This window comes from Pinus tabuliformis, chromosome 4_2 (genome assembly GCF_031772625.1).
Source record: "Pinus tabuliformis cultivar Carrire ecotype Pingquan chromosome 4_2, CPIR1, whole genome shotgun sequence".
NCBI classification, from domain to species: Eukaryota; Viridiplantae; Streptophyta; class Pinopsida; order Pinales; family Pinaceae; genus Pinus; species Pinus tabuliformis.
This window is the reverse complement of record NC_142304.1, coordinates 855698906-855711125: the sequence shown is the minus strand read 5'-3', so window position 1 is coordinate 855711125 and position 12220 is coordinate 855698906. Positions and strand designations below refer to the sequence as shown.

Below are 12220 nucleotides of genomic sequence, written 5' to 3'. Positions count from 1 at the left end.
TAAAGCTATCTTGTTTTCTCCTATATGCTGATGTTTTCTTGATGTATGATTGCATTAGTGTATTTGATTTACTTCTAATCCTGAATCGTTTATGAATATGAATATCTATCTTTGTGTTGTGTTCCTCTCTTGTCGCAAGTAGCTGTTCCCTTGTGATCTCATAGGATTCAAGTAGCTGTTCTCTTGAAGCTGGGCAAGCGAGGAGGCAAGTAGCTGCGAACACCCAAAGAGAAGAGGATCTTGATCGGGGGACAAACGGAAGACATCGGTAAGTCCATTGATCCCTCTTCTTTCTCAATTCATAAAGGAAGAAATACTTGAATAGCTATCTCTGTTTGTTGCTAAGGCACTGTCACACCTTAGATAGGATCGTCCTGCATAGGCATTTTTCCCCACAACACTGCGGGCTTATCATAAGAATTCTTTTGTGATGCAAGAGGGCTTCGAGTTAGCACCTCCTTTTACAATTTGAAAAAAAATTGTGCGACATAATGATATATCTAGCTACTTAGAGCCTTTAGGTTGTAATTATTGTATTTCTCTAACGTGGGTTTTTGGGGTTTTCAATTTTATTTGTATATCTTATTTCTGGGTGTTTTGTTTTTGTTATTGCAGGTACAGATCTGAAAGGGAAATTTTTATTTGAAGCCAGATCTAGGCCTTGGAGGGTAAGATTTGGCCTCAATATCATTTTGCAGGGGCATTATTCCTTTTTACAGTTCGAGGGTTTGAAAAATTTAAATCTGTGGATTTTATAAAGAAATCTAAAGCATAAGTGTACTGGTTTGAAAATAAATTTTTCTGGGTTTGTTCTCGAGTTTTTGAGGCTACCATTTGTTGCCTGGAAGCTTCTCTTTTCTCTATTGCCTGGGGTTTTCCATCTGTTGCAAATTTCAATTATTTTTTTTGTTACACTATCGCAGCCCCTCAAAACCCTATATGTTGCCATCACTACGTTCTCCCCATCTGAATCTCCTCCCTCAACCTGCAACCTCACAGCTCCTCATCCCAGAGTAAAAAACCCTTTTCCGCAGTTCCCTCGACTTTCATTTCTTCATCCCTGCCCTCTAGTTGTTTTCCTCTTCCCCGTGGCTCCTCAACCTGCCAGCTCTCCTCCGCTTGTCCTTCTTGCAATCCCTTTTGCTGCCGCTATTGCTGCTAACGTGCCCTCCATACCCTTGCTCACTTTCGTGTGGATCCCTTCTCCATTGCTTGTAACAACTACATCTCCCTTCACTGCTTTCAACATGTTGCCAAAGCTAATCGCTCCCATATGTCGCTGCCAGACCTGCAAACAAATGAACATTCATTTCATTTTTTTGTTTATTTTGTTTTATATCTCATGTTTTTATGTTTTAGGTTGGGTTTTATTTAAATTTCGATTTTTTTTTTATTTTTTATTTTGGTTGCTTTTTCGTTTTATTTACATTTCATTTTTTGTTTTGATTTTTCATTCAAGCTTAAAGAAATCTAAAAATTAAAATTTTGTTTTTAATTTATGACTTCATTTTTATTTATGTTTTGATTCCTCTTTTGACCTTTTTTATTGTTTCGTATTAAAAATAAAATAAAAATAAAAACCCTCAAATTTTTTGTGTGACTTTGAAATTTCGAAGGAATTAAATCAAAGGGTAACCTATGCTCTCACATTTAAAAATTTAAATTTTTCAATCTTTTGAATTTTATTTTTGTCACATTAAAATTTTTAATTAAACATTTACCGCATTAAATTTTCTTATGAGCTTAATACATTAAAATATTCCTAAGAAATAATTAAATTGTTAACCTAAAATTCCTTCTTCGTATCTTTTCGTATTAAAGTGTTTTTGACTTTGAAAATTAAAAAGGGGAAAATTTTGTGGTATTGATTTCTCTATGGTCAATCACGCTTAAATCATATTTAAAGATTGACTATAGGAAAATTGACAAATTTCCTAGATTTGGGTCATTAAAGAAAATCATTTTAACTCAAGGATCGTATATTGCTTAGAATTTAAATTTCATAGTTCTTCGTGGTATTTACTTGCTAGAATCTTTTGCATGCTAAAGTTTTGAGCATTTTTTATCTATTTGTTCATGATCATCACTTCTATTACATATCTAATTTTCCTCTGAATAACTTTTTTTATTTGGTTTATGGTTAATTGAACATTATGCCACTGGTTTAAAAGGAATTTCTATCTTGTGGTTGTGTCTTATTTATCTTAATTGTTAGATCTATCCATCTCGGTTTAACCAGGACTTGTTTCACATTCATCAAGATATTCATCTTTAAGTCTCTTAGAGCTCATGTTCCACAGGCTACCCTCATTTATCCACCCTAGGGACTACCCCTTTGACTTGTCTATGAGAGAGTCTAAACAGAGTGAGTGAGGATTAGAGTGAAAACCATTACTCTCAGCATTGTTGCGGTGCCTGGACACTTTGTGTGACAACATTTTTTGGCATCATTCCCGAGGAAAGATTTTTTTTGTCTTTGGTCCTCTCAATCTATTTTCATCATTTGATCCTTTCATCTTCACCTATTCGTTTTCATCTCATTTTCATCATATCATATTTTGTGTCTAAGTTAGATTTCTGACCGGGTGGCGACTCCACTTCCTTCATCTTCTATAGGGGCATGTACTAGGAAGAACCCAAGCAACTTGGCTAATCCTGCTTTGGATCCTGAAAGGGCTCTTAGAGCTAGATAACACAAGCTCTCTTCTCGTACACTCCTTGACAATCTTGGCTAGGAAGCTCTCTGTGGCATCCATTCACTCTTCTTCAATCCTCCCGTTCTAGACATCATGGATATCTATGAGCCTCTTAACTTTGCTAACATCCAAGGTTATCCCCACAACCTTCCTAATATTGGTAGAAACGTTTCCCGCTTTCCAAGAAAATAATATAATCACTGTTAAAAATCATTTATATTCTTTTCAGGCTTGGTGGGCTAAATTCACTAATGTTCATAACTATGAGGATGTGCAAATGAAATTCTTCGTCTTAAACCTTGACCAGGATATTATGGATTTGTTTAGGGATAGGCCTGATCATAGCATTGATTCATTTGATTCCCTCCTTAATTATTTTAGAGAGAAATTTGGTGATAAGAAATAAGATCGATTTTTAGCAAAAAGGTCCAAGCCTTCTAGAATATTATCTCGATGCTTTCAATCCCGACGCTTCTTATGAGCTAAGAAGGAGAAATTTGGTGATAAGAAAGAAGATCGAGTTTTAGCAAAAAGGTCCAAGCCTTCTAGAATATTATCTCGATGCTTTCAATCCTGACACTTCTTATGAGCTAAGAAGGTCCAAGCCTGTTGACTACAAGGCTTGTTAACTCACAGCTTTAGAGATGGAAAAAGATAAGAAGGCTTCTAGAAAATATGAAATTCCTAGGTTTAATAGATCTGATGTTAAATAAAAAGAGCCTAAAGGAAAAGAAAAGGAATTTGAAGAAGAACCTATGCAAAAACTTATTAAAAATTTGGAAAATATGGAGTTAAATAAAGCTAGGATGATCGGTGATCATGCTAATGAAATAACTACATTATAGTCTAGGTTGATTCAAATGGAAAGAGCTCAAATGCAAAATCATCAACCTAGGGGTTAGAATAATAATAATAATTGAAAGAATTGGTAGAGGAAAGGTTAGTCTAGTGAGAAGAGTCCTCCTCACCAGCTTGAAATGAATAATATTGTGGAGGAGACCCCACCTTATTGTAGAGCATGTGATGAGCTTCATGAAGAAGCCACTTGTCCTGTTATAATGAGAATCATGCATCATGAGATGCTTGGGACAAGCAACCAGATAAATGTGGTTGGTAAAGAATATCGTTTATCGCAGGAAAATTGGGAAGAGGTCAAGGGAAATAGTCAACCCGTCAGACCTTTCATATCTTCATATAGTATCAATAATTTTGGTCAAGAAACTGATGTCTTAGTTAAACTCTTTGGTAAGAAACCTCCACCTGAGCGAGTCCTTGAAATTGCTAAGGACAAGGGGTTAAATTATAAAAGGAGAAATCAAAATGATCTTTTCTTGATCTTCATAGCATATCAGTATGTGGCACCAAACAAGGAGATGTCGAGGAACTCCATCTCATCCTAGATGTATTTGTGTAGAGACTCGCGATGCTTGAGTTCCAAATGCCACACAAAATCTTTGATACCCAACTTCGTGTGAAGAGTATGAAAAATATTTGTGAACTACGACACGTCTTGGTCCCTTTCCTACCATAGTGTGGTCCATTTTATGTACTTATCTTCATAGCTCCCAATAAGGTAATATTGTTCCTTGACAGCGTCTCAGAAAGAATTTCAAATGGGTGCGGCTGAAAATCATGAGGGTTCCTTCTTGTCCCTCTATTAACATAAGGTTTCCCACTAGTCCTTGACGTGGGAGGTGGCTTTGAGGAGTACAAAAGTAATCTTTCCCGATTGGAAAAATTGTGGGCCGAAAAATATCCTTCCAACAGATTAACCATCTATCTACGACATTTGCATCTATCTCACTTTCAAATATAGGAATTTCAAATTTAACTTGTACCTTGAAAGGGGCAACGCCTCCGATTTTACTACTGGATGAAGATGTTTCGCTCGTTGATAACGACTGAAGGATTTAGGAAAAGTTATCCATCATCTTGTTCCTTTGTCGCCCGAGGACCTCTTTAAGCAACATTTTGAAAGGATCTCTTGCTCCCTAGTCTTTCTTTTCGTCCACCATGGGAGGTCATTGGGTTCGGCAAGGCCGGTCTTGCAAGGGTTCAACCAGTTCAAGTCCTAACTACTTCTACCACGACCTTGTTGGGGACATGCACAAAAAAACAGATAAAGAGAAGACCGCTATGATACCACAGATCTGAATTTATATAGGAATGAAATGAAATACAAATTTAAACAAAAACACAGAGCTACAAAAAAAGTTGAACTTCAATTAATTAATAGCAAATACTGAAAAATTGTTTACATGCAGAATGGAAACAAACTAGCTCGGGCGATGGTAGCTTATCTGTGAGAAGAGATGAGGCAGTTACATGTCTTTTGAACTCTATTACAATGAGGATAAAAGGCATTTTTATTATTGAGAAACAAGGGAAAACCCTAAACATCCAAAAATATAAACCTAGGAAATTAAGTGTCGAAAGTTTGTGGGCCCTGTTGGGGTTAGTTGGTACATCAACTTCCCTTGGTCGTAACTTTGGTATATGATCTCTACTTGACATGTAAAATACCTCATTAGAAATATCTATCGAGGACAACAAGTATAAACCAAAGACCCTTACGATGAGCTTTCGATTTGCCCGTTTTCCAAAAAAACGTCGTTTAGGGCCTCAAAATGGCTCTGGAAGTACGAGGCCTGAAAAACTACCAAAAATAGTAAATTGTGCTAAAAATTAGGCAACTGAAAGGAAATAGTGTTGGGGTCCAAGTGGAATAGGTGTGTGGCCACAATTATCTGCTTGGAACACTAACACTCCCTCTTAGCAAGGAAGGTGTTCTCCACTACTCCTATCTTATCCCTGAAGAAGACAAAATTTGTTGACTTCTGGTAGCATCAGATGTGCTCTAAGTCTCAAAATTTGCAGGGTCGCTTGGACACATGTATTCAACAATACCCAAAAATAGTTTTGGGAAATTCCACCAAGAGACAGTTTTATTAAATAATTGATTATTTTTTATGGACCCTAAGTCTAAACTTAGGAAATTAAAATAATTAAAGGGTATTAATCTAACTGTGGGTGAAACTTTTAGAATAAGAAAAATACCAAGTCCAGATGATCTGAGCCATTGATTAGAATCTAATATGGGTTTTTTGTTCTTAACTATAGGATTATAAGAAAGAATTCGATGGGCATTTGGAAGACACACCAGGCAGATACACAGTTACCTGAGTAAAATTGATTTTCTCACTGGTCGAAGTTTGGCAAGAGGAAATCGATTCAGAGCGAGAGTTGCAGGTGAGGAGGAGAGAGAGGGTAGAAGCATCAGTAGGGAGTGCAAGAGAAGAAGACAAAGTAGAGAAGGGACAACGCAAAGGCTGTGACGCAAAGGGACAGCATATAGGCTGATGTTGGGACTGCGCAGTCCTCACGTAGAAGTTGATGCAGTGAGACACAGAGGGGCCAGCAAGTCCTCTCCTAGATTAGAATCTCATTGGGAAGTGTGAGAGAACTGTCTATAAATTTCTCACAGAGATTCCTCTTCTATTCTACTGGTTGTATCTTGTACATGAGATTTTTGCTAAAGATTAATAAAGAAACCCTCATCTACTACACCGATTTTCCTGCATTGGGTTTTTCCGCAGACAATTGTCCAAAAATAATGGTGTCATTGTGAATATACTTGTGCTAGTATTTTTCCTTGCATTTATTTTCTACAGTATTTTAATTGTGAAGGCTGTAGTAGAATTTATTTCGATATTTGGCATAGAAACATTGAATAACTTATTTCTGAATTAATAAGTAGAAGAAATAATATTAGTCATTGCAGTTGGATTTCTATCTAGAAATATTCACATGGTATCAGAGCACGTATTGTAAGTAGAAGAGCTTAGAAGAAGAGAGTATAAGGATTTTGAAATTATTGCAGAGGTAGCAATTCGAAACCTTGGACGCAGCGCAGTTCGAAGGCCAAGGAGGACGAAATTTTCAGGAGAAAACGATTTCTCTGAGTGAGTCGCCAGAGAAATTCAATCTCCAGATGAAGCTTACCAGAGGCAGAAGAGAGCAGCATATTTTCTTATAGAGCAGATCTTCAACTGGGACGCAAATATTTTGTAGTAGTTGTTGGGGCAGAAAATCGTCAGAAATCGATAGGAAAATAGCACAAAGAAGGATGGAAAATCAAGATGTCTCTAGATTATCTGCTAGATTAGAAGAAAAATTCATATGCTTGGCAAGTTCAGCATTAGTAGATGTTTGGTACATTAATAGTGTGGCTTCAGCCCATATGACTGGAGTACGAGAATATTTCTCAAGCTATGAAGAATAGCAAATGGACTTCCAGATTACTATGGGAAACAGAACGAAGTGCACTCTAGTAAAGAGAGCCACCATAGCATTTCAAATGGAAGCAAGAACCAACATCCGAGCCACTAGTGTTTTGCATGTACCTGGATTAAGAATGAAACTGATTTCAGTGTCCTAGTTACATGATGAGGGATATGATGTATACTTCATTGGAAAGAAAGTATATGTCAAACATCCAAGCTGGAAGAAGAAGAGACAAATTGGAGCTTGAAGCAACAGACTACATACGTTGCAGCTCGAGTCTCCAATGGCACTAATAGGTAGCAATCTTAATAGTGAAAAGGAATTGAATGAGCTATGGCACAGGTGAATGGGACACTTACACCATGGAGCACTAAGGATTCTTAGAGAGATTGTTACATGAATTTTAGTTCTTAGTAGTGAGCATGATGATATATGCAGAGGATGTGTTCTAGGGAAGTACGCCTAAGCAGCTTTTTCTAGGAGTAAAAATAGAGCAGAGGGTATATTGGGATTGATACACTCAAATATTTGTGGTCCAATGTCTACAAGAGCTCTTAGTGGTGGCGAATACTTCGTCACCTTTATTGATGATCACTTTAGAAAAACCTGGATCTATTTCTTAAAGACCAAGGATGAGGTCTTTGATCGATTCAGAGAGTTTAAGACTCTCATTGAGAACATGACAGGGAAAAAAGATATTGCGTTCAAATAATGGTGGAGAATATACGGACAAAGAATTCACAGATTTCTGCACAAAAAAGGGCATCAAAAGAGGATGGACAGCTCCATATAATCTGGAACAAAATGGAGTAGCAGAGCATGAGAATAGAACTACTGTTGGGGCAACAAAGGCTATGTTGTATGATCAGGATTTGCCTAGATTTTTATAGGCAAAAGCTTGCAACACAGTGGTGTATATCCATAATAGAATTCCTCACAGAGCCTTTGGGAAGAAAATGCCCGAAGGTGTCTTCATAGGGAAGAAGCCGAAAGTCATTCATCTCAGAATATTCGGAAGTGTGGCATATTGTCATGTCCCATATGAGAAGCGTAGTAAACTAGATCAGACTACAGAAAAGGGGTACCTCATAGGATATAGCAAGACCTCGAAGGCATACAGAATCTACATTCCTAGCAGCAAGAAGATTTTAGTAAAACTGGGCGTGAAGTTCATGGAGGATAGAGATTTCAGGAAATCTCGAGAGATGCCAATAGAAAATCAGTCAGAAGATATTCCTTTAGTCTAGCAGCAGGAGGACAGACACCTGGAACTAGCACCATGACCAGTACTAGTATTTCCTTAGATGAAGGAAATCCAAGTAGCTCTCAATAGGTGGAACAGCAGGAACAAGAGGGGGATTTTATCGAGCCTCCTACCACCAATGGCAGAACCAGTAGAGAAGTATGACAAACATTGAGGGATGTAGAGGAGTTTGTTGGAGATCCTAGAACCAAGAAGAGGCAGTGTAGACAGCCTGACAGGTACCAAGCCTTGGTAACACAGGTTGAATAACCCTCTAGCTTTCAGGAAGTCGTTCAACACCAATTGTGGGTGGATGCCATTGTAGAAGATTATAGTTCTATCATGATGAATGATGTCTGGGAAGTGGTACCTAAGCTAGAGGATAGATCAATTGTAGGATCAAGATGGATCTACAAGATCAAGTATGCTACATATGGGAATATAGAGAAGTACAAGGCTAGGTTCATAGCAAAGTTGTATGCACAAAAAGAGGGAACAGACTATGAGGAGACATTCACCCTAGTAGCCAGATATACCTCTATCAGATCCGTTATATCCCTAGAAGCTCAAATGGAATGGGAGATTCATCAGATGGATGTCAAGACAACATTCTTGAATGGGGTGATAGAAAAAGAGGTGTATATAGAACAGCCCAAAGGCTTTGAAACTAATGAGAAGAGAAATCATGAATGTAGGTTAAAGAAAGCCTTGTATGGGCTCAAGCAGGCAGCTAGAGCATCATATGGTCAGGTTGATAGTTACTTGCAGCAATTAGGATTCATCAAGAGTGATGTTGATCCCAATCTCTACTATCTAGTGGTGGAAAATGAGCCAATTATTCTAGTATTATATGTGGATGAATTGTTTCAGCAGGGTCATCTAGGCTCATAAAGGACTACAAGAAGAATCTTGAAGAATAATTTGACATGAAGGATATGGGGCTGATGCATTATTTTCTAGGGTTGGAAGTGTGGCAGAAGGATGGGGAGATATTCCTTGCACAAGGAAGATATGCTACAGAGGTTCTGAATGCAGGATTTTCAACCCATGGCTACTCCCATGATCACCAACTAGAAGAAAATAGATGCATTAAGAGACAAGGAAGTGGACCCCACCTTATACAGACAACTCATTGGGCTGCTCATGTATCTAGTCAATGCTAGGCCAGACATTATCTTTGTTGTTAATACCCTTAGTCAGTGCATGGTGGAACCGAAAAGGGTGTATTGGGCAACAGCTAGGCACATTCTTAGATATATGCATGGAACAGTCAGATATGGGTTGAAATACATCCGAGAAGATAACATTCAATTGAATGGATTTGCATATGCAGATTGGGCAGGTAGGTCAGTAGACAGGAAAGATCAAGTCCGAATGATACGAGTCTTTAATTAGAATCTAATATGGGTCGTTGGTTCTCAACTAGAGGATTATAAGAAGGAATTTGATGGGCATTTGGAAAACACACCAGGCAGATACTCAGTTACCCCCAGTAAAATCGATTTTCTCACTCGTCGAAGTTCGGTAAGAGGAAATCGATTCAGATGGAGAGTTGGAGGTGAGGAGGAGAGAGAGGGTAGCAGCATCAGTCGGGAGTGCAAGAGTAGAAGACAGAGCATAGAAGGGACACCGCAAAGGCTATGATGCAGAGGGACATCATAGACAATGACAATGGTATTGCACACTCCTCACGCAGAAGCTGACGCAGTGAGACGCAGAGGGGTCAACAGGTCCTCTCCTAGATCAGAATATCATTAGGAAGTGTGAGAGAACTGTCAGTAAATTTCTCACGGAGATTCCTCTTCTATTATGTTGGTTTTATCTTGTACATGGGATTTTTGTTGGAGATTAATAAATAAACCCTCATCTACTGCACTAGTTTTCCCACGTTGGGTTTTTCCAGGGACAATTGTCCAAAAATAACTGTGTCATTGTGAATATACTTGTGCTAGTATTTTTCCTTGAATTTATTTTCCATAGTATTTTAATTGGGAAGGTTGTAGTAGAATTTATTTCGATATTTGTTGTAGAAACACTGTGAATAACTCATTTCTGAATTAATAAGTAGAAGAAATAATACTAGTCACTGCAGTTGGATTTCTATCTAGATATTTTCACAAACTTTCCCTTACCAAAGGCCTTCATGACAATATATAAAATCTACTAATCTATGGGACCATATTGTAGCTGAACTAATCCATGTTGTATGCAATCTCTGATGAAGTGGTATTTGATGTTGATATGCTTAGACCTATCATCAAAGACTGGATTCTCAAAGATTTGATGCAACTCTGATTATCACAGCAGATATTGGTCGAACCTAACCGCTAACCAAACAGTCCCACTAGTAGATTCCAAAGCCAAATAGCTTCGCATGTGGCCATGCTCGTTGCCATGTATTTGGCTTTTGCATAACTCAATGTGACAAACTTCTGCTTCTTACTGCACCAAGAGATAACCCCTGATCCAATACTGAAACAACACCTGAAGTACATTTACAATCCACTGAGCTTCCTGCCCTGTCTACATATGGATATCCCATCAAATTGATACCATCACCTCGATCATATCTTAGACCATACTCGAATATCACATAGATATCTCAATACATGCCTCATTTTTGTCCAGTGTACTCTCTTTGGCTCCACCATGCGCTAACTGAAAGTATTGACCATGAAACAAATGTTTTCCCTTGTGTTGACCAGATACATGAGAGATCCATCGAGCTGCCTATATAAGGCCAGGTCTACTGCTACATCATTTGATGCAGCTATATTCCTCCAATTGGTAATCATAAGCACAAACATGGGTCTACAGTCCTGCATCCTAAATCTCTTTAGGATCTCCATAGTATATCTCCCTTTTCCAAGGAACATCTTCTCATCTGTCTTCCATACCTCCAGTACTAAGAAATAATGCATCAGTTCTAAGTCCTTCATCTTGAAGTTAGTTGGCAAGCCCCTCTTACAGTCCTCTATGAGCCTTGATGACCCTATCAAGAATATATCATCCACATGCAATACGAAGACGAGTGGCTCACCTCCTACCATCAAATAGTGGAGGTTGGAATTTGCCTTGCTTTTCATGAAGCCCATCTGCTACAAGTAGTTATCAATCCAACCATACCATGCCCTGGGAGCTTGTTTGAGTATGTATAGTGTGCTCTTAAACCTACATATATGATTATCGCTCTCATTCATTTCAAATCCCTCTAGTTGTTTGATATAAACCTCCTCTATCACTTCGTTCAAGAATGTTGCCTTCACATCCATATGGTGAAACTTCCATCCCATCTGCATTACTAGAGATATCACAACACCGATGGAAGTGTATCTAACCACTAGTATGAAGGTCTCCTCATAATCTATGCCTTTCTTCTGTGCATATCCCTTGGCCACTAACCTAGCCTTATACTTCTCCACGTTGCCATATGCAGCATACTTGATCTTGTAGATCCATCGAGAGTTAACTATAGACATATCCACTGGTCTAGGCACAACCTCCCATACATCATTGATCATGATGGAGTTGTACTCGTTCACCATTGCATCCTGCCACACTTGATGTTTTTCATCCTCCTAATAATGGAAGTCTCTATGTCAATGACCTTTGTCACCAACACCTTGTACTTGTCTAGTTATTTTTGCTCTCTGGTGCTCACCCTAGGTGATCCCATGAACTCTTGCGCATCCTTAAATGTCTAAACCACCTCTCTACCTCTTCTTCCATTGGTGGTGGTTGGAGCTCCATGTTCCTCATCCTACCCCTGCTACTCCATCTGTTGTGAACTCACTAGACCTCTTGCACCTGAGCTAGTGCTAGTGCTCGTACTCGTAATAGTACTCATGTGTTGTTGTCCTTGCAGCTATTGCTCAAAATTTGCAGCTTTTGTTGGCCCACTCTAATAATTTGCTAGCAACTTGTTAATTTTCTTATGGTTGTATGTGTTTTTTGTTTTAGATAATTGCATTATATCATTTACACATTGAATTCACCC

The 12220-nt window shown here is 38.3% G+C and overlaps 1 pseudogene; it reads right to left on the bottom strand.

Annotated features, from left to right (window-relative positions):
• LOC149172363 (uncharacterized) overlaps positions 1 to 12220 on the bottom strand; it is a 539710-nt pseudogene that overhangs the window by 468366 nt on the left and 59124 nt on the right.